This window comes from Pseudorca crassidens, chromosome 15 (assembly GCF_039906515.1).
Source record: "Pseudorca crassidens isolate mPseCra1 chromosome 15, mPseCra1.hap1, whole genome shotgun sequence".
Lineage (NCBI taxonomy): Eukaryota > Metazoa > Chordata > Mammalia > Artiodactyla > Delphinidae > Pseudorca > Pseudorca crassidens.
The window spans coordinates 59047873-59070086 of record NC_090310.1 but is presented as its reverse complement, the minus strand read 5'-3'; the positions used below and the strand labels follow the sequence as shown (position 1 = coordinate 59070086).

Genomic DNA, 22214 nt, shown 5'->3' with positions numbered 1-22214 from the left:
CTTTAACATTATTTCCCTCTTTCTTAGAGCTTTAAGCTTTATTTTGTTACTTCATCCAACTTCTCTGGAATACTTTTCAGATCTCTTAAAACGTGACTTCTGCTCTTACATTATCTATGTGATGCTGCCCGCAAATGCTCACAGCATGTATATTACTGTCTGTTTTTTCATCTGCAATCTTCTATGTTCCTCTTTTAAGTTGATGTATTTACTCTAGGAGGGAGGCAGTCCATACAGAACACACCAAGAAGAGGCCTGACAGGGCAAATTCATCTCCCTTCCTGGTTAGCATCATCTACTGGAAGAGGTTGTTGGCCACGTTACATCAAGCACACCACTGTGCACTTCAGTCTAATTCAACAAGGCACTGGGTGCCAGGTCTGTAGTAAAGAAAGAAACAAGAAAAATGTGTTCAGAGAAGGGGAGAAATCTCACATGACATGCTCACTTCAGAATTCTGCCTAGGTTTGGAATTTTCCCAGAAAAATGGAGAAAATTCTTTTTTTTCCTTTTCCACTTCTATCTTCTGTATAAGTACATATATATATATATATATATATATATATATATATAAATGTATACACATATATACTTTTTCATATTCTTTTCCATTATGGTTTATTATAGGATATTAAATGTAGTTCCCTGTGTTATACAGTAGGACCTTGTTGTTTATCTATTTTATATATAGTAGTTTTTATCTGCTAGTTCCAAACTCCTAATTTATCCCTCCCTCACCCCCTTTCTCCTTGGGTAACCATAAGTTTGTTTTCTACATCTGTGAGTCTGTTGTTTTGTAAGTAAATTCATTTGTATCATATTTTAGATTCCACATATAAGTAACATCATATGGTATTTGTCTTCCTCTTTCTGGCTTACTTCACTTAGTATGATAATCTCTAGGTCCATGCACATTGCTGAAAATGGCATTATTTCACTCCTTTTTTATGGCTGAGTACTATTCCACTGTATATATGTACCACATCTTCTTTATCCATTCCTCTGTTGATGGACATTTAGGTTGGTTCCATGTCTTGGCTATTGTAAATAGTGCTGCAATGAACATTGGGGTGCATGTATCTTTTTGAATTAGCGTTTTCTCCAGATATATGCTCAGGAGTGGGATTGCTGGATCATACAGTAGTTCTATTTTTAGTTTTTTGAGGACCCTCTCATAGTTCCTGCACCAATTTACATTCTGGCCATCAGTGTAGGAGGGTTCTCTTTTCTCCACAACCTCTCCAGCTTTTGTTATTTGTAGACTTTTGATTTTTTAAAAAACTATTTATTTATTTTTGGCTGCATCAGGTCTTAGTTGCAGCACATGGGCTCTTTTGTTGTGGCACGTGGGCTCTTCATTGCGGCACGCGAGCTTCTCTCTAGTTGGGCTGCGCGGGCTCTAGAGCGCGTGGGCTCTGTAGTTGTGGCATGTGGGCTCAGATGCCCTGTGGCATGTGGGATCTTAGCTCCCCAACCAGGGATCAAACCCAAGTCCCTTGCATTGGAAGGTGGATTCTTAACCACTGGACCACCAGGGAAGTCCCCGTAGACTTTTTAATGATGGCTATTCTGACTGCTGAGAGGAGATACCTCACTGTACTTTTGATTTGTATTTCTCTAATAATTAGTGATGCTGAACATCTTTTCACGTACTTGTGGCCATCTGTACGTCTTCTTTGGAGAAATCTCTGTTTAGGTCTTCTGCCCATTTTTTGATTTGGTTGTTTGTGTTTCTGATATTGAGTTGCATGAACTGTGTATATTTTGGAACTTAAGCCCTTGTCGGTTGTATAGTTTGTAAGTGTTTTCTCCCATTCCGTTAGGTTGTCTTTTCATTTTGTTTATGGTTTCCTTTGCTGTGCAAAAGCTTATAAGTTTGATTAGGTGCCATTTGTTTATTTTTGCTTTTATTTCTATTGCCTTGGGAGTTTGACCTAAGAAAACATGTAAGGCCTTTCTTCAAGGTTCACCTATAATAAAAATAGGCTGCTGTGGCTTGCCCTATGTCAGATCCAGGAACTTAACAACCATTTCAAAATTATATGTATATAGAGGGATGCACTCTGGGTTTCTAAAAGCAAACTTGGGAAACATACAGTTAGAACTGGGCACATTAATGGGAATTCCCTGGTGGTTTAGTGGTTAGGACTCAGCTCTTTCACTGCCGTGGGCCCAGGTTCAATCCCTAGTCGGGGAACTAAGATCCCACAAGCCACACAGTGAGGCCAAAAAAAAAAAAAGAACTGCGCACATTAACAAATTTGGGAACTTTCTAATGTCCAGCTTATTTTAAAAAGTTTTACCCTTAGTTCTATTAAAAAAGAAAAAAAGATTTGTCAAATCAAAACCTCTGCTTATGAGAGACCTTCAAGATGGTGGAGGAGTAAGATGTGGAGATCACCTTCCTTTCCACAAATACATCAGAAATACATCTACATGTGGAACAACTCCTACAGAACACCTACTGAATGCTGGCAGAAGACCTGACTTCCCCAAAGGCAAGAAACTCCCCACATACCTGGGTAGGGCAAAGGAAAAAAGAAAAAACAGAGAAAAGAATAGGGACAGGACCTGCACCCCTGGGAGGGAGCTGTGAAGGAGGAAAAGTTTCCACACACTAGGAAGCTCCTTCACTGGCGGAGACAGGAGATGGCAGGGGAAGGCTTCGGAGCCATGGAGGAGAGCACAGCAATAGCGGTGCAGAGGGCAAAGTGGAGAGATTTCCACACAGAGGATTGGTGCTGACCAGCACTCACCAGCCTGAGAGACTTGTATGCTCACCTGCCGGGATGGGTGGGGCGTGGGAGCTGAGGCTTGGGCTTCAGAGGTCGGATCCCAGGGAGAGGACTGGAGTTGGCTGCGTGAACACAGCCTGAAGGGGGCTAGTGCGCCACAGCTAGCCGGGAGGGAGTCCAGGAAAAAGTCTGGAACTGCCTAAGAGGCAAGAGACCATTCTTTCGGGGTACAGAAGGAGAGGGGATTCAGAGCACCACCTAAACGAGCTCCAGAGACGGGCGCAAGCTGCGGCTATCAGAGCGGACACCAGAGACGGGCATGAAACGCTAAGGCTGCTGCTGCCGCCACCAAGAAGCCTGTGTGCGAGCACAGGTCACTATCCACACCTCCCCTCCTGGGAGCCTGTGCAGCCCGCCACTGCCAGGGTTCCATGATCCAGGGACAACTTCCCCAGGAGAACACACAGCACGGCTCAGGCTGTTGCAACGTCATGCCAGCCTCTGCCACCGCAGGCTCACCCCGCATTCCATACCCCTCCCACCCTCTGGCCTGAGTAAGCCAGAGCCCCCCTAATCAGCTGCTACTTTAACCCCGTCCTGTAACAGGTGACCTACACGCAGAGGCAGGGCCAGATCCAAAGCTGAACCCCAGGAGCTGTGTGAACAAAGAAGAGAAAGGGAAATCTCTCCCAACAGCCTCAGGAGTAGTGGATTAAATCTCCACAGTCAACTTGATGTACCCTGCACCTCTGGAATACTTGAATAGACAACGAATCTTCCCAAAATTGAGGCAGTGGATTTTGGGAGCAATTGTAGACTTGGGGTTTGCCTTCTGTATCTAATCTGTTCCTGGATTTATGTTTATCTTAGTTTAGTATTTAGACTTTATTATCATTGGTAGATTTATTGATTTGGTTGCTCTCTTCCATTTTTAAAATATATACATATATATATATATATATATAATGTTTTCCTTTTTCTCTTTTTGTGAGTGTGTATGTGTATGCTTCTTTGTGTGATTCTGTCTGTATAGCTTTGCTTTTACCATTTGTCCTAGGGTTCTGTCTGTCTGGTATTTTTTTTGTTGAGTTTTTAGCACTTGTTATCATTGGTAGATTTGTTTTTCGGTTGGGTTGCTCTCTTTTTTCTTTTTTTTCCTTTTTTATTACTTTTTAATATTATTTTTAAATTTTAATAATGTTATTTTATTTTATTATTACTTTCCTTCCTTCCTTCCTTCCTTCCTTCCTTTTCTTTCCTTCATTCTCTCTCTCCCTCCCTCCCTCCTTCCTCCCCCCCGCTTTCTTTCTTTCTTTTTCTCCATTATTTCTGAGCTGTGTAGCTGACAGGGTCTTGGTGCTCCAGCCAGGTGTCATGCTTGTGCCTCTGAGTTGGGAGAACCAGGTTCAGGACATTGGTCTAACAGAGACCTCCCAGCCCCATGTAATATCAAATGGCAAAAGCTCCCCCAGAGATCTCCATCTCAACGCTAAGACCCAGCTCCACTCAACGACCAGCAAGCTACAGTGATGGACACCCTATGCCAAACAACTAGCAAGACAGGAACACAACCCCACCTATTAGCAGAGAGGCTGCCTAAAATCATAATAAAGTCACAGACACCCCAAAACACACCACCAGACGCAGTCCTGCCCACCAGAAAGACAAGATCCAGCCTTATCCACCAGAACACAGGCACCAGTCTCCTCCATCAGAAAGCCTACACAACCCACTGAAACAACCTTAGCCACTGGGGGCAGACACCAAAAACAACGGGAACTAAGAACATGCACGCTGTGAAAAGGAGACCCCAAACACAGTAAGGTAAGCAAAATGAGAAGACAGAGAAACACACAGCAGTGGAAGGAGCAAGGTAAAAACCCACCAGACCAAACAAATGAAAAGGAAGTAGGCAGTCTACATGAAAAAAAATTCAGAGTAATGATAGTAAAGATGATACAAAATCTTGGAAACAGAATGGAGAAAATACAAGAAATGATTAATAAGGACCTAGAGGAACTAAAGAGCAAACAAACAATGATGAACAACCTAATAAATGAAATTAAAAATTTTGTAGAAGGAATCAATAGCAGAATACCTGAGGCAGTAGAATGGATAAGTGACCTGGAAGATAAAATAGTGGAAATAACTACTGCAGAGCAGAATAAAAAAAAAGAATGAAAAGAATTGAGGATAGTCTCAGAGACCTCTGGGACAACATTAAACACACCAACATTCTAATTATAGGGGTCCCAGAAGAAGAAGAGAAAAAGAAAGGGACTGAGAAAATATTTGAAGAGATTATAGTTGAAAACTTCCCTAATATGGGAAAGGAAATAGTCAATCAAGTCCAGGAAGTGCAGAGAGCCCCATACAGGATAAATCCAAGGAGAAACATGCCACGACACATATTAATCGAACTATCAAAAATTAAATACAAAGAAAAAATACTAAAAGCAGCAAAAGAAAAGCAACAAATAACATACAAGGGAATCCCCAAAAGGTTAACAGCTGATCTTTCAGCACAAACTCTGCAAGCCAGAAGGGAGTGGCAGGACATATTTAAAGTGATGAAAGGGAAACACCTACAACCAAGATTACTCTACCCAGCAAGGATCTCATTCAGATTCGACAGAGAAATTAAAACCTCTATAGACAAGCAAAAGCTAAGAGAATTCAGCACCACCAAGCCATCTTTAAAACAAATGCTAAAGGAACTTTTTTAGGCAGGAAACTCAAGAAAAGGAAAAGACCTACAATAACAAACACAAAACAATTAAAATGGTAATAGGAACATACATATCGATAACACCTTAAATGTAAATGGATTAAATGCTCCAACCAAAAGACATAGACTGGCTGAATGGATACAAAAACAAGACCTGTATATATGCTGTCTACAAGAGACCCACTTCAGACCTAGGGACACATACACACTGAAAGTAAGGGGATGGAAAAAGTTATTCCATTCAAATGGAAATCAAAAGAAAGGTGGAGTAGCAATTCTCATATCAGACAAAATAGACTTTAAAATAAAGACTATTACAAGAGACAAAGAAGGACACCACATAATCATCAAGGGATCAGTCCAAGAAGAAGATATAACAATTGTAAATATTTATGCACCCAACACAGGAGCACCTCAATACATAAGGCAAATGCTAACAGCCATAAAAGGGGAAATCGACAGTAACACATTCTCCAGGATAGATCATATCTTGGGTCACAAATCAAGCCTTGGTAAATTTAATAAAATTGAAATCGTATCAAGTATCTTGTCTGACCACAACGCTATGAGACTAGATATCAATTACAGGAAAAAATCTGTAAAAAATACAAACACATGGAGGCTAAACAACACTACTAAATAACCAAGAGCTCACTGAAGAAATCAAAGAGGAAATCAAAAAATACCTAGAAACAAATGACAATGGAGACACGACGACTCAAAACCTATGGGATGCAGCAAAAGCAGTTCTAAGAGCGAAGTTTATAGCAATACAATCCTACCTCAAGAAACAAGAAACATCTCAAATAAACAACCTAATCTTAAACCCAAAGCAATTAGAGAATGAAGAAGAAAAAACCCCTAAAGTTAGCAGAAGGAAATAAATCATAAAGATCAGATCAAAAATAAATTAAAAAGAAATGAAAGAAACAACAGCAAAGATCAATAAAACTAAAAGCTGGTCCTTTGAGAAGATAAACGAAATTGGTAAACCATTAGCCACACTCACCAAGAAAAAAAAAGGAGAAGACTCAAACTAATAGAATTAGAAATGAAAAAGGAGAAGTAACAACTGACACTGCAGAAATACGAAAGATAAGGAGAGATTACTGCAAGCAACTGTATGCCAATAAAATGGACAACCTGGAAGAAATGGACAAATTCTTAGAAAAGCATAACCTTCCAAGACTGAACCAGGAAGAAATAGAAAATATAAACAGACCAATCACAAGCACTGAAATTGAGACTGTGATTAAAAATCTTCCAACAAACAAAAGCCCAGGACCAGATGGCTTCACAGATGAATTCTAACAAACAGTTAGAAAAGAGCTAACACCTATCCTTCTCAAACTCTTCCAAAATATAGCACTTCCAAACTCATTCTACAAGGCCACCATCACCCTGATACCAAAACTAGACAAAGATGTTACACAGAAAGAAAACTACAGGCCAATATAACTGATGAACATAGATGCAAAAATCCTCAACAAAATACTAGGAAACAGAATCCAACAGCACATTAAAAGGATCATACACCATGATCAAGTGGGATTTATCCCAGGATGCAAGGATTCTTTAATATACGCAAATCAATCAATGTGATAAACCATATTAACAAATTGAATAAAAACCATATGATCATCTCAATAGATGCAGAAAAAGCTTTCGACAAAATTCAACACCTATTTATGATAAAAACCCTCCAGAAAGTAGGCATAGAGGGAACTTACCTGAACATAATAAAGGCCTTATGACAAACCCACAGCCAACATCATTCCCAATGGTGAAAAACGGAAACCATTTCCTCTAAGATCAGGAAAAAGACAAGGTTGTCCATTCTCACCACTATTATTCAACATAGTTTGGAAGTTTTAGCCATGGCAATCAGAGAAGAAAAAGAAATAAAAGGAATACAAATCGGAAAAGACGTAAAGCTGTCACTGTTTGCAGATGACATGATACTATACATAGAGAATCCTAAAGATGCTACCAGAAAACTACAAGAGCTAATCAATGAATATGGTAAAGTAGCAGGATGCAAAATTATGCACAGAAATCTCTTGCATTCCTATACACTAATGATGAAAAATCTGAAAGAGAAATTAAGGAAACAATCCCATTTACCACTGCAACAAAAAGAATAAAATACCTAGGAATAAACCTACCTAAGGAGAAAAAAGACCTGTATGCAGAAAACTATAAGACACTGATGAAAGAAATTAAAGATGATACAGATTGAGAGATATACCATGTTCTTGGACTAGAAGAATCAACATTGTGAAAATGACTATACTACCCAAAGCAATCTACAGATTCAAGGCAATCCCTATCCAACTAACCACCAATGGCATTTTTCACAGAACTAGAACAAAAAATTTCAATTTGTATGAAAACACAAAAGACCCAGAATAGCCAAAGCAATCTTGAGAAAGAAAAATGGAGCTGGAGGAATCAGGCTCCCAGACTTCAGACTATACTACAAAGCTACAGTAATCAAGACAGTATGGTGCTGGCACAAAAACAGAAATATAGATCAATGGAACAGGATAGAAAGCCCAGAGATAAACCCATGCACATATGGTCAGCTTATTTTTGATAAAGGAGGCAAGAATATACAATGGAGAAAAGACAGCTTCTTCAATAATTGGTGCTGTGAAAATTGGACAGCTATATGTAAAAGAATGAAATTAGAAAACTCCCTAACACCATACACAAAAATAAACTCAGAATGGATTAAAGACCTAAATGTAAGGCCAGACACTATCAAACTCTTTGAGGAGAACACAGGCAGAACACTCTATGACATAAATCACAGCAAGATCCTTTCTGACCCACCTCCTAGAGAAATGGAAATAAAAACAAAAATAAACAAATGGGACCTAATGAAACTTCAAAGCTTTTCCACAGCAAAGGAAAACGTAAACAAGATGAAAAGACAACCCTCAGAATGGGAGAAAATATTTGCAAATGAAGCAACTGTCAAAGGATTTATCTCCAAAATTTCCAAGCAGCTCATGCAGCTCAATAACAAAAAAACAAACAACCCAATCCAAAAATGGGCGGAAGACCTACATAGACATTTCTCCAAAGAAGATATACAGGTTGCCAACAAATACATGAAAGGATGCTCAGCATCACTAATCATTAGAGAAATGCAAATCAAAACTACAATGAGGTATCACCGCACACCAGTGAGAATGGCCATCATCAAAAAATCTACAAGCAATAAATGCTGGAGAGGGTGTGGAGAAAAGGGAACCCTCTTGCACTGTTGGCGGGAATGTAAATTGTTACAGCCACTATGGAGAACAGTATGGAGGTTCCTTAGAAAACTAAAAATAGAACTACCATACGACCCAGCAATCCCACTACTGGCATATACCCTGAAAACCATAATTGAAAAGGAGTCAGGTACCACGATGTTCATTGCAACTCTATTTACAATAGGCAGTACATGGAAGCAACCTAAGTGCCCACTGACAGACGAATGGATAAAGAAAATGTGGCACATATATACAATGGAATATTACTCAGCCATAAAAAAACCGAAATTGAGTTATTTATAGTGAGGTGGATGGACCTAGAGTCTGTCATACAGAGTGAAGTAAGTCAGAAAGAGAGAAACAAATACCGTATGCTAATACATATATATGCAATCTAAAAAAAAAAAAAGGTTCTGAGGAACCTAGGGGCAGGATAGGAATAAAGACGCAGATGTAGAGAGTGGATTTGAGGACACGGGGAGGGGGATGGGTAAGCTGGGGGAAGTGAGAGAGTGGCATGGACATATATACACTACCAAATGTAAAACAGATAGGTAGTGGGAAGCAATCGCATAGCACAGGGAGATCAACTCGGTGTTTGTGACCACCTAGAGGGGTGGGATAGGGAGGGTGACACAAGGAGATATGGGCATGTATGTATACGTATAGCTGATTTACTTTGTTATAAAGCAGAAACTAACACAGCATTGTGAAGCAATTATATTCCAACAAAGATGAAACAACCAAACAGAGTCCATCAGCGTCGCGCGGAGAGGAGGTCGCCGCTGCTGCCACCGCCACCGCCGGACCCCAGGCCCCCACGACCCCGCCCGCCGCGTCGCCATGGCCTGACGGCTGCGAAGTCCCCCGGGTGCGGAAGCCGCTGTGATGGCGACGACAGCCAGCCACCCGCCACGAGATGGAGCCTGGGACGCAAGCACACGACCAAGGGGAGGCACTGGAAGTCCGAGGACGCCTAGGGCCCCCCCGAGGCCGCCGGGCGACCGCAGACCTGATAGCTTTACCACTCCCAAAGGCCCTAAGCCCCATTCTAGATGTTCAGACTGGGCAAGTGCAGTCGAAGAAGATGAAATGAGGACTAGAGTTAACAACGAAATTTCAAGATATAAAAGGAAACTCCTCATAAATGACTTTGGAAGGGAGAGAAAATCATCATTAGGAAGTTCGGATTCAAAGGAGTCTATGTCAGCATTGCCAGCTGACTTGGAGACCGATGAAAGTGTCCTGATGAGAAGACAGAAGCAGATCGACTATGGGAAGAACACCATCGCCTACGATCGCTATATTAAAGTCCCAAGGCACCTTCAACAGCCTGGCATTCATCCCAAAACCCCCAACAAATTCAAGAAGTATAGTCCACGATCGTGGGACCAGCAGATCAAACTCTGGAAGGTGGCTCTGCATTTTTGGAATCCTCCAGCGGAAGAAGGATGTGATTTGCAAGAAATACGTCCTGTTGACCTCGGGGAGATGGAGATGGAATCCGCGGAGAGCAGCTCTGAGTCCCAGACGAGCTCTCAGGATAACTTCGACATGTACTGTGGCACACCCACGAAAGTTAGAAACGTGGACTGCCAGGCAGAGGACAAGTTTGACTTTAAAGCCTGTTTAACTGAACCCTTGAAAGACTTCTCAGCCATGAGCTAACTGTCGCCACCTGGAGGCCACTGGGAGCAGCGCTGCCTCCCCAGGTGGGAAGTGGCCTGCCAAGCATGCATCCTGCGTTTGTAACTGGAGGTTTCTAATAGTGTACAGTCTCATGGTGAATTGTTGTTCTTGCCTTATTTTCTTAAGAAACGTTAATTTTATGTAGAGGGAGTGTATTCTGCATATTTTAAACTGTAAAATGGAACTAAAATTCCAATTCCGAGGAAAATTGAACTCGAAGCAATCTTGCAACAATCTTAATCGCTTAATCTCCCGCATCCTTGAAGTCAACCTGACAAGTGTCAGTGTCAGTGTCCTCATAATCAGATACCTTTAATATCTTTATGGAAAGGGTTAGGGTTTGGGCTGTTTGTTAATATGTCAAGATTGGCTTTTTTCTTCATACAGAGAACTGAATAGTGAGATATTAAATTGAGCTGGTAAATTAATGGGGTTTATGTAAGTTATACAGTCTTAATTTGTTATTTGTAAATAGCACTAAGTAGGCCTTCTATCTATACTGTTTCCAAGAGTTTAGAAAGCAGAAAGATTTAGAAAGAACATTTTTTTTTACAGTCAGTTAATTTACCATGTAAAATTGTTGTGAATGATAATGTGTACAGATTTTCTGTTCAAATATTCAATTGTAAACTTCTTGTTAAGACTGTTGTGTTTCTATTGCTTTTGTATAGAATGACATTGCAAAAATAAAAAGTACCTTCTTTAACTACGTTGCCAAAAAAAAAATTAAAAAAAAGAAAAAAAAAAAGAAAAATCCTTTAATGCAGGTTAGCCAATCCAAAAAAAAACACCCCTCATTATCAAAGGTTGTAATTAAAATTTTAATTATGATTTTATTGTGTTTTTCATCTCAACTATATAACAGAAACTCCGAGATGACAGAATCTGTGATGTTTTGATCATTATGGCATTCCCAGCATCTAGGATGTGCTGAGAATACATTTATTAAATGAAAGATTAAGTAACAATATAAACTTACCAAGTATATACACGATCAAATGAAAACTTCTCTCAAAAAACACATTTCAAACAAATATCATATATTAACGCATAAATGTGGAATCTAGAAAAATGGTACAGATGAACCGGTTTGCAGGGCAGAAATAGAGACACAGATGTAGAGAAGAAACGTATGGACACCAAGGGGGGAAAGCGGGGGTGGTGGTGGTGGTGTGATGAATTGGGAGATTGGGATTGACATATATACACTAATATGTATAAAATAGATAACTAATAAGAACCTGCTGTATAAAAAATAAATAAAATTCAACCCCCCCCCCAAAAAAACCACATTTCAGTGCGTTATATTGTCCCAAATGCCATGTTCTTGAGGCTCTGCAGAAGCCTTCTTGCAATAATCTAGAAGTTTCAGTTTCTGGTATCTTCCCATTCCCTTTTTTGTTCCTATTAGCTTTTTTGAGATATAATTTATGTACCTAAAATTCATTTTCAGTGTACCTTAAGTGTAATTCAATGATTTTTAGTAAATTTTGAGTTGTGCAATCATCACCATAATCCACTTCCAGATCATTTTTATCATCCCCAAAAGGAAACTGTACTCATTAGCTGTCATTCCCTATTCCAACCCCTAGCCCGAGGCAACTACTAATCCACTTCGTCTCTAAAGATTTGCCTTTTCTGGACATTTTATGTACGTGGAATCACAATATATGGTGTCTGGCTTCTTTCATTTAGCATAATGTCTTCAGTGTTCCTCCACATTATAGCCTATATTAGTACTTTGTTTCCTTTTATTGACAAATAGTATTCCATTTTAAGGATAAACTGTATTTTCTTTATTCACTTACCAGTTGCCTGGACACTTGGATTGTTTCCATTAGTTGGCTATTATAAATAATACAGTTATAATAATGCTCAGCTGCTATGAACATTCATGTGAAACTTTTTGTGTGGACATATTTTTTCACTTCTCTTGGGTATATAACTAGGAGTGAAGTTGCTGGGTCATATGGCAACTTAATGTTTAACCTTTTGAGGAACTGCCAGACTGTTTTCTAAAGTGGCTGCACAATTTTACAATCTCAGAGGCAGTGTATGAGGGTTTGAATTTCTCCACATCCTCTCCAAACTTATCTTTTTGATTTCAGCCATCCTAGTCAATGTGAAGTGGTACCTCACTGTGGTTTTTAATTTGCATTTCATTAATGATTAGTGATACTGAGCATCTTTTCATGTGCATACTGGCCATTTGCATATTATCTTTGTTGAAATATACGAATCCTTTGCCCAATTTTATTTCATTTTAAAAAATATTTTATTTATTTATTTAGTCATTGTTGGCTGCGTTGAGTCTTAGTTGTGGCATGCAGGATCTTTTATTGCAGCATGCGGGCCCTTCATTGTGGTGTGCAGGCTCAAGAGCACGTGGGCTCTGTAGTTTGCAGCACAGCAGGCTTTCTAGTTGAAGTGTGCAGGCTTAGTTGCCCCGTGGCATGTGGGATCTTAGTTCCCCGACCAGGAAATCGAACCCGTATCCCCTGCATTGGAAGGTGGATTCTTTACCACTGGACCACCAGCGAACTCCCTGCCCAATTTTATTTTTAAAATTTTTTTGAATTTTATTTATATTTTTATACAGCAGTTTCTTATTAGTTATCTATTTTATACATATTAGTGTATGTATGTCAATCCCAATCTCCCAATTTATCCCACCACCACCACCACCCCCAGCCACTTTCCCCCCTTAGTGTCCCTACGTTTGTTCTCTACATCTGTGTCTCTATCTCTGCCCTGCAAACCGGTTCCTCTGTACCATTTTTCTAGGTTCCACATATACCTGTTAATACACGATATTTGTTTTTCTCTTTCTGACTTACTTCACTCTGTATGACAGTCTTTAGATCCATCCATGTCTCTACAAATGACCCAATTTCGTTCCTTTTTATGGCTGAGTAATATTCCATTGTATATATGTAACACAACTTCTTTATCCATTTGTCTGTTGATGGGCATTTAGGTTGCTTCCATGACCTGGCTATTGTAAATAGTGCTGCAATAAACATTGGGTGCATGTGTCTTTTTGAATTATGGTTTTCTCCAGGTATATGCCCAGTAGTGGCTTGCTGGATCATATGGTAATTCTATTTTTAGTTCTTTAAGGAACCTCCATACTGTTCTCCATAGTGGCTGTAACAATTTACATTCCCACCAACAGTGCAAGAGGGTTCCCTTTCATCTATACCCTCTCCAGCATTTGTTGTTTGTAGATTTTGATGATGCCCATTCTAACTGGTGTGAGGTGATACCTCATTGTAGTTTTGATTTGCATTTCTCTAATAATTAGTGATGTTGAGCAGCTTTTCATGTGCTTCTTGGCCATCTGTATATCTTCTTTGGAGACATGTCTATTTAGGTCTTCTGCCCATTTTTGGATTGGGTTGTTTGTTTTTTTTTAATATTGAGCTGCATGAGCTGTTCACGTATTTTGGAGATTAATCCTTTGTCCGTTGATTCGTTTGCAAATATTTTCTCCCATTCTGAGGGTTGTCTTTTTGTCTTGTTTGTAGTTTCCTTTGCTTGGCAAAGTTTAAGTTTCATTAGGTCCCATTTGTTTTTTGTTTTTATTTCCATTACTGTTAGGAGGTGGATCAAACAAGATCTTGCTGTGATTTATGTCAAAGAGCGTTCTGCCTATGTTTTCCTCTAAGAGTTTTATAGTGTCTGGCCTTACATTTAGGTCTTTAAATGCAAAAAATGTAAAAAATAAACTCCATTTTGAGTTTATTTTTGTGTATGGTGTTAGGGAGTGTTCTAATTTCATTCTTTTACATGTAGCTGTCCACTTTTCCTAGCACCACTTATTGAAGAGACTGTTTTTTCTCCATTTTATGTCCTTGCCGCCTTTGTCATAGATTAGTTGACCATAGGTGCTTTCTATTCTGTTCCATTGAACTATATTTCTGTTTCTGTGCCAGTACCATATTGTCTTGATTACTGTAGCTTTGTAGTATAGTCTGAAGTCAGGGAGTCTGATTCCTCCAGCTCTGTTTTTTTCCCTCAAGACTGCATTGCCTATTTGGGGTCTTTTGTGCCTCCATACAAATTTTAAGATTTTTTGTCCTAGTTCTGTAAAAAATGCCACTGGTAATTTGATAGGGATTGCATTGATCTGTAGATTGCTTTGGGTAGTACAGTCATTTTCACAATATTGATTCTTCCAATCAAGAACATGATATATCTCTCCATCTGTTTAGCTCATCTTTGATCTCTTTCATCAGTGTCTTATAGTTTTCCGAGTACAGGTCTTTTACCTCCTAGGTATTCTATTCCTTTTTGGGGCAATGGTGAATGGGATTGTTTCCTTAATTTCTCTTTCTGATCTTTCGTTGTTAGTGTATAGGAATGCAAGAGATTTCTGTGCATTAATTCTGTATCCTGCAACTTTACCAATTTCATTGATTAGCTCTAGTAGTTTTCTGGTGGCATTTTTAGGATTCTCTATGTATAGTATCATGTCATCTGCAGTGACAGTTTTACTTCTTCTTTTCCAATTTGGATTCCTTTCATTTCTTTTTCTTCTCTGATTGCCGTGGCTAGGACTTCCAAAATTATGTCAAATAGTAGTGGCAAGAGTGGACATCCTTGTCTTGTTCCTGATCTTACAGAAATGCTTTCAGTTTTTCACCATTGAGAATGATGTTTGCTGTGGGTTTGTCATATATGGTCTTTATTATGTTGAGGTAAGTTCCCTGTATGCCCACTTTCTGGAGAGTTTTTATCATAAATGGGTGTTGAATTTTGTCAAAAGCTTTTTCTGCATCTATTGAGATGATCATATGGTTTTTCTCCTTCAATTTGTTAATATGGTTTATCACATCAATTGATTTGCATATATAGAAGAATCCTTGCATTCCTGGGATAAATCCCACTTGATCATAGTGAATGATCCTTTTACTGTGTTGTTGGATTCTGTTTGCTAGTATTTTGTTGAGGATTTTTGCATCTAGATTCATCAGTGATACTGGTCTGTAATTTTCTTTTTTTGGAGCATCTTTGTCTGGTTTTGGTATCAGGGTGATGTTGGCCTCATAGAATGAGTTTGGGTGTCCCTTCCTCTGCAATTTTTTGGAAGACTTTGAGAAGAATGGTGTTAGCTCCTCTCTAAATGTTTGATAGAATTCACCTGTGAAGCCATCTGGTCCTGGACTTTTGTTCATTGGAAAATTTTAATCACAGTTTCAATTTCATTATTTGTGATTGGTCTGTTCATATTTTCTATTTCTTCCTAGTTTAGTCTTGGAAGGTTGTACCTTTCTAAGAATTTGTCCATTTCTTCCAGGTTGTCCATTTTATTGGCATAGAGTTGCTTGTAGCTTGTAGTAGTCTCTTAGGATGCTTTGTATTTCTGTGGTGTCCACTGTAACTTCTCCTTTTTCATTTCTAATTGTATTGATATGAGTTCTCTCTTTTTCTTGATGAGTCTGGCTAAAGGTTTATCAATTTTAACTTCTCAAAGAACCAGCTTTTAATTTTATTGATCTTTGCTATTGTTTTCTTTGTTTCTATTTCATTTATTTCTGCTCTGATCTTTATGATTTCTTTCCTTCTACTAACTTTGGATTTTGTTTGTTCTTTTTCTAGTTCCTTTGGGTGTAAGATTAGATTGTTTATTTGAGATTTTTCTTGTTTCTTGAGGTAGGATTGTATTGCTGTAAACTTCCCTCTTAGAACTGCTTTTGCTGCATCCTATAGGTTTTGGATAGTCGTGTTTTTGTTGTCATTTGTCTCTAGGTATTTTTTGATTTCCTCTTTGATTTCTTCAGTGATCTTTTGGTTATTTAGTAACTTACTTTTTAGTCTCCATGCGTTTGTGTTATTATTTTTTCCCTGTTGATTTCTAATCTCATAGCATTGTGGTTGGAAAAGATGCTTGATATGATTTCAATTTTCTTAAAATTTACCGAGGCTTGATTTGTGACACAAAACATGATCAATCCTGGAGAATGTTCCATGTGCACTTGAGAAGAAAGTGTAATCTGTTGTTTTTGGATGGAATGTCCTATAAATGTCAATTAAATGTATCTGGTGTATTATGTCATTTAAAGCTTGTGTTTCCTTATTAATTTTCTGTCTGGATGATCTGTCCATTGGTGTAAGTGAGGTGTTAAAGTCCCCCACTATTATTGTGTTACTGTTAACTCCCTCTTTATAGGTGTTAGCATTTGCCTTATGTATTGAGGTGTTCCTATGTTGGGTGCATAAATAATTACAATTGTTATATCTTCTTCTTGGATTGATCCCTTGATGATTATGTGGTATCCTTCTTTGTCTCTTGTAATAATCTTTATTTAAAGTCTATTTTGTCTGATATGAGAATTTCTACTCCGGCTTTCTTTTTTTTTTTTTTTGCAGTACACGAGCCTCTCACTGTTGTGGTCTCTCCCATTGCGGAGCACAGGCTCCAGACGCGCAGGCTCAGCGGCCATGGGTCACAGGCCTAGCTGCTCCGTGCATGTGGGATCTTCCTGGACTGGGACACGAACCTGTGTCCCCTGCATCGGCAGGCGGACTCTCAACCACTGCACCACCAGGGAAGTCCTCAAGTGGGTCTCTTGTAGACAGCATATATACCGGTCTTGTTTTTGTATCCATTCAGCCAGTTTATGTCTTTTGGTTGGAGTATTTAATCCATTTACATTTAAGGTAGTTATCAATGTGTATGTTCCTATTACCATTTTCTTAATTTTTATGGGTTTGTTTTTGTAGGTCCTTTTCTCCTCTTGTTTTTCCCACTTAGAGAAGTTCCTTTAGCATTTGTTGTAGAGCCGGATTGGTGGTGCTGAATTCTCTTAGCTTTTGCTTGTCTGTAAAGCTTTTGACTTCTCCATCGAATCTGAATGAGATCCTTGCTGGGTAGAGTAATCTTGGTTGTAGGTTCTTCCCTTTCATCACTTTAAATATATTGTGCCACTCCCTTCTGGCTTGTAGAGTTTCCACTGAGAAATCAGCTGTTAACCTTGTGAGAGTTCCCTTGTATGTTATTTGTCGTTTTTCCCTTGTTGCTTTCAATAATTTCTCTGTCTTTAATTTTTGTCAATTTGATTACTATGTGTCTCGGCATGTTTCTCCTTGGGTTTATCCTTCCTGGAACTCTCTGCGCTTCCTGGACTTGGGTGGTTATTTCCTCTCCCATGTTAGGGAAGTTTTTGTCATTTTTCCTTTGTTGCTTTCAATAATTTCTGTGTCTTTAATTTTTGTCAATTTGATTACTATGTGTCTCGGTGTGTTTCTCCTGCCTGGTACTCTCTGCACTTCCTGGACTTGGGTGGCTATTTCCCCCCCATGTTAGGGAAGTTTTTGACTATAATCTATTCAAATATCTTCTTAGGTCCTTTCTCTCTCTCTTCTCCTTCTGGGACCCCTATAATGAGAATGTTGTTGCGTTTAATGTTGTCCCAGAGTTCTCTTAGGCTGTCTTCATTTCTTTTCATTCTTTTTTCTTTATTCTGTTCCATGGCAGTGAATTCTACCATTTTGTCTTCTAGGTCACTTATCCATTCTTCTGCCTCAGTTATTCTGTTACTGATTCCTTCTAGTGTATTTTTCATTGCAGTTATTGTGTTGTTCATCTCTGTTTGTTCTTTAATTCTTCTAGGTCTTTGTTAAACATTTCTTGCATCTTCTCAATCTTTGCCTCCATTCTTTTTCCGAGGTCCTGGATCATCTTCACTATCATTATTCTGAATTCTTTTTCTGGAAGGTTGCCTATCTCCACTTCATTTAGTTATTTTTCTGGGGTTTTATCTTGTTCCTTCATCTGGTACAAAGTCCTCTGCCTTTTCATTTTGTCTGTTTTTCTGTGAATGTGGTTGTCCTTCCCCAGGCTGTAGAATTGTAGTTCTTGCTTCTGCTATCTGCCCTCTGGTGGATGAGGCTATCTAAGAGGCTTGTGCAAGCTTCCTGGTTGGAGGGACTGGTGGTGGGTAGAGCTGGGTGTTGCTCTGATGGGCAGAGCTCAGTAAAACTTTAATGCACTTGTTTGCTGATGGATGGGGCTGGGTTCCCTCCCTATTGGTTGTTTGGCCTGAGGCGACCTAGCACTGGAGGCTACCCATGTCTTTGGTGGGGTTAATGGCAGACTCTGGGAGGGCTCATGCCAAGGAGTACCTCCCAGAACTTCTGCTGCCAGGGTCGTTGTCCCCAGAGTGAGCCACAGCCACCGCCCGCCTCTGCAGGAGACCCTCCAACACCAGCAGGTATGTGTGCTTTGGTCTCCTATGTGGTCACTGCTCCTTCCCCTGGGTCCTGATTCGCACACTACTTTATGTGTGCCCTCCAAGAGTGGAGTCTCTGTTTCCTCCAGTCCTGTCAAAGTCCTGCAGTCAAATCCCACTAGCGTTCAAAGTCTGATTCTCTAGGGATTCCTCCTCCCATTGCTGGACCCCCAGGTTGGGAAGCCTGACGTGGGGCTCAAAACCTTCACTCCAGTGGGTGGACCTCTGTGGTATAAGCGTTCTCCAGTTTGTGAGTCATGTACCCAGCAGTAATGGGATTTGATTTTATGTGATTGCACCCCCCTACTATCTCATTGTGGCTTCTCCTTTGTCTTTGGATGTGGGGTATCTTTCTTGGTGAGTTCCAGTGTCTTCCTGTCAATGATTGTTCAGCAGTTAGTTGTGATTCCGGTTCTCTTGCAAGAGTGAGCACATGTCCTTCTACTCCGCCATCTTGACCCTCCCTGCCCAATTTTAAACTGGGTTATTTGTTTTGTTTTCTTTTTCCTTTTTTTAAAAAAATATTTATTTATTTATTTTTGGCTGTGTTGAATCTTTGTTGCTGTGCACGGGCCTTCTCTAGTTGTGGTGAGTGGGGGTTACTCTTCTTTGTGGTGCACAGGGTTCTCATTGTGGTGCGCAGGCTTCTCATTGCAGTGGTTCTTCTTGTTGCAGAGGATGGGCTCTAGGCACGTGGGCTTCAGTGGTTGTGGCACGCGGGGTCAGCAGCTGTGGCTCATGGGCTTAGGTGCTCCGTGGCATGTGGGATCTTCCCAGACCAGGGATTGAACCCATGTCCCTTATATTGGCAGGTGGATTCTTAACCACTGCACTCCAGGGAAGTCCCTATTTGTTTTGTTTTCTTTTTTTTAAGGATTAAAAAAATAAATTTATTTATTTTATTTATTTTTGGCTGTGCTGGGTCTTCATAGCTGTGCAGTCTTTCTTTAGTTGCGGCGAGCAGGGGCTACTCTTTGTTGTGGTGCGCAGTTTTCTCATTGCAGTGGCTTCTCGTTGTAGAGCATGTGCTCTAGGCAGGCGGGGTTCAGTAATTGTGGCATGCTGTCTCAGTAGTTGTGGCTCAAGGGTCCTAGAGCGCAGGCTCAGTAGTTCTGGCGCATGGGCTTAGTTGCTCTGTGGCATGTGGGATCTTCCCGGACCAGGGCTCAAACCCGTGTCCCTTGCATTGGCAGGTGGATTCTTAACTGTTGTGCCACCAGGCAAGCTCTCCCTATTTGTTTTCTTATTATTAAGTAATAAACGTTCTTTATATATTCTGCATACATGTGCTTTATTAGATATATAATTTGCAAATCTCTTCTCCCAGTTTTAGGCTTGTCTTTTCACTTTAATGGTATCTTTTGAATCATAAAAGTTTTAAATTTTGATGAAGTTCATCTTATCAATTTTGTCTTTATTTTTTATTTTTCATTTTTTATTTTTTTGCGGTATGCGGGCCTCTCACTGCTGTGGCCTCTCTCGTTGAGGAGCACAGGCTCTGGATGCGCAGGCTCAGCGGCCATGGCTCACGGGCCCAGCCACTCCGCGGCATGTGGGATCTTCCCGGACCAGGACACGAACCCGTGTCCCCTGCATCGGCAGGTGGACTCTCAACCACTGCGCCACCAGGGAAGCCCCAATTTTGTCTTTATTGCTTGTACTTTTGGTGCTGTATCTAAGAAATGTTTGTCTAACTCAAGGTCATAAAGATTTACTTGTATGTTTTCTTTTAAGAGTTTTACAGTTTTAGCTATGTAATCTATAGCTCTATGATCTATTTTGAGTTAATTTATGTAGATTGAGCAAGACAAAGGTTCATCTCTCCACCGTGATTAGTATTATCTACTGGAAGAGGTTGTCGGTCACTTTACATTAAGCACACCATTGTGAACTTTAGTCTAATTCAACAAGGCAGGATTTCCCTGGTGGTGCAGAGGTTAAGAATCCTCCTGCCATAACAGGGGACACGGGTTCAAGCCCTGGTCCAGGAAGATCCCACATGCTGCGGAGCAACTAAGTCCGTGTGCCACAACTACTGAGCCTGTGCTCTAGAGCCCGTGAGCCACAACTACTGAAGCCCGTGCACCTAGAGGCCGTGCTCCGCAACAAGAGAAGCCACCGCAATGAGAAGCCTGCAGACCGCAATGAAGAGTAGTCCCCGCTCACCGCAACTAGTGAAAGCCCGTGTGCAGCAATGAAGACCCAACGCAGCCAAAAATAAAAAATAAATAAATTCAAAAACAGAAATATAAATGCTTCTAAATATGAAAAATAAATGAGAATTTAGTTGACAACTTCTAAAAACAAAAAACAAAAAACTAATTCAAGAAGGCACTGTGTGCCAGGTCTGTAGTAAAGAAAGGAATAAGAAAAATGTGTTCAGAGAAGGGGAGAAGTTCATCATTTTGCATAGCTTAATAGAAAGTCAAATGACCATAAATGTAAGAATTTATTTCTGGACTCTGGATTCTATTACGCTGAGCTATATGTCTAACTTTTTAAAATTTGGCTGCACAGGGTCTTAGTTATGGCAGGCAGGCTCCTTAGTTGTGGCAGGAGGGCTCCTTAGCTCTGGCATGCAAACTCTTAGTTGCAGCATGCATGTGGGATCTAGTTCCCTGACCAGGGATTGAAGCTGGGCCCCCTGCATTGGGAGCTCAGAGTCCCAGCCACTGCACCACCAGGGAAGTCCCTCATTGAGCTATATGTCTATCTTTATGCCAGTATCACACTGTCTTGATTATGATAACTTTATAGTAAGTTTTAAAATCAAGAATTGTTAAGTCCTCCAACTTCGTTCTTTTTCACATTGTTTTGGCTTTTTGGGGTCTGTCATTTCATATAAATTTTAGGATCAGCTTGCTAATTTCTGCAAAAGATTCAACTGGGATTTTTGAAGGAAATTGCTTTGAATCTATAGATAAATTTGGGAAGAACTGCCATGTTAATAATGTTGTCTTCAAATCCATGAATATGGAATTTCCATTTATTTAGATACTCTTTAAGGTTTACAGCAATGTTTTGTAGTTTTCAGTGTACAAGTCTTGAACTTTTTTGTTAAATGTATTCCAAAGTTTTTTACTCTTTTTAATGCTATTGTGAATGAAATTATTTTGGATTGTCCATTCCTAATATATAGAAATAAAATTGATTTTTTGGTATAATGATCCTGTATCCTGTGACCTTACTGAATTCATTTATTAGTTCTAGTTTGTGTGTGTGTGTGTGTGTGTGTGTGAATTCCTTGGCATTCTCTACATGCAGAATCATTTCATCTGTAAAGAAAGACAGCTTTACGTCTTCCTTTCTAACCTGAATGCGTTTTATTTTTCTTTCCTGACTATATTGGTTAGAACCTCCAGTGCAATGTTGAAAAGAGGTGGTGAATGCAGATATCTTTGTCTTGTTCCCAATCTTAGAGAGAAAGTGTCTAGGCTTTCACCATTAATTATGATGTTAGCTGTAAGTTGTTTTTTTTTTTTTTTTTTTTTTTTGCGGTATGCGGGCCTCTCACTGTTGTGGCCTCTCCCGTTGTGGAGCACAGGCTCTGGACACGCAGGCTCAG

At 39.8% G+C, this 22214-nt stretch overlaps 1 protein-coding gene and 1 pseudogene across 3 annotated transcripts in view; one reads left to right on the top strand and one right to left on the bottom strand.

Annotated features, from left to right (window-relative positions):
* The window catches only part of RNF24 (ring finger protein 24), a 141629-nt gene that overhangs the window by 54414 nt on the left and 65001 nt on the right, over nt 1–22214 (bottom strand). The window lies entirely within an intron of this gene.
* Nucleotides 9392–11288, top strand: LOC137207572 (histone RNA hairpin-binding protein pseudogene; annotated as a pseudogene).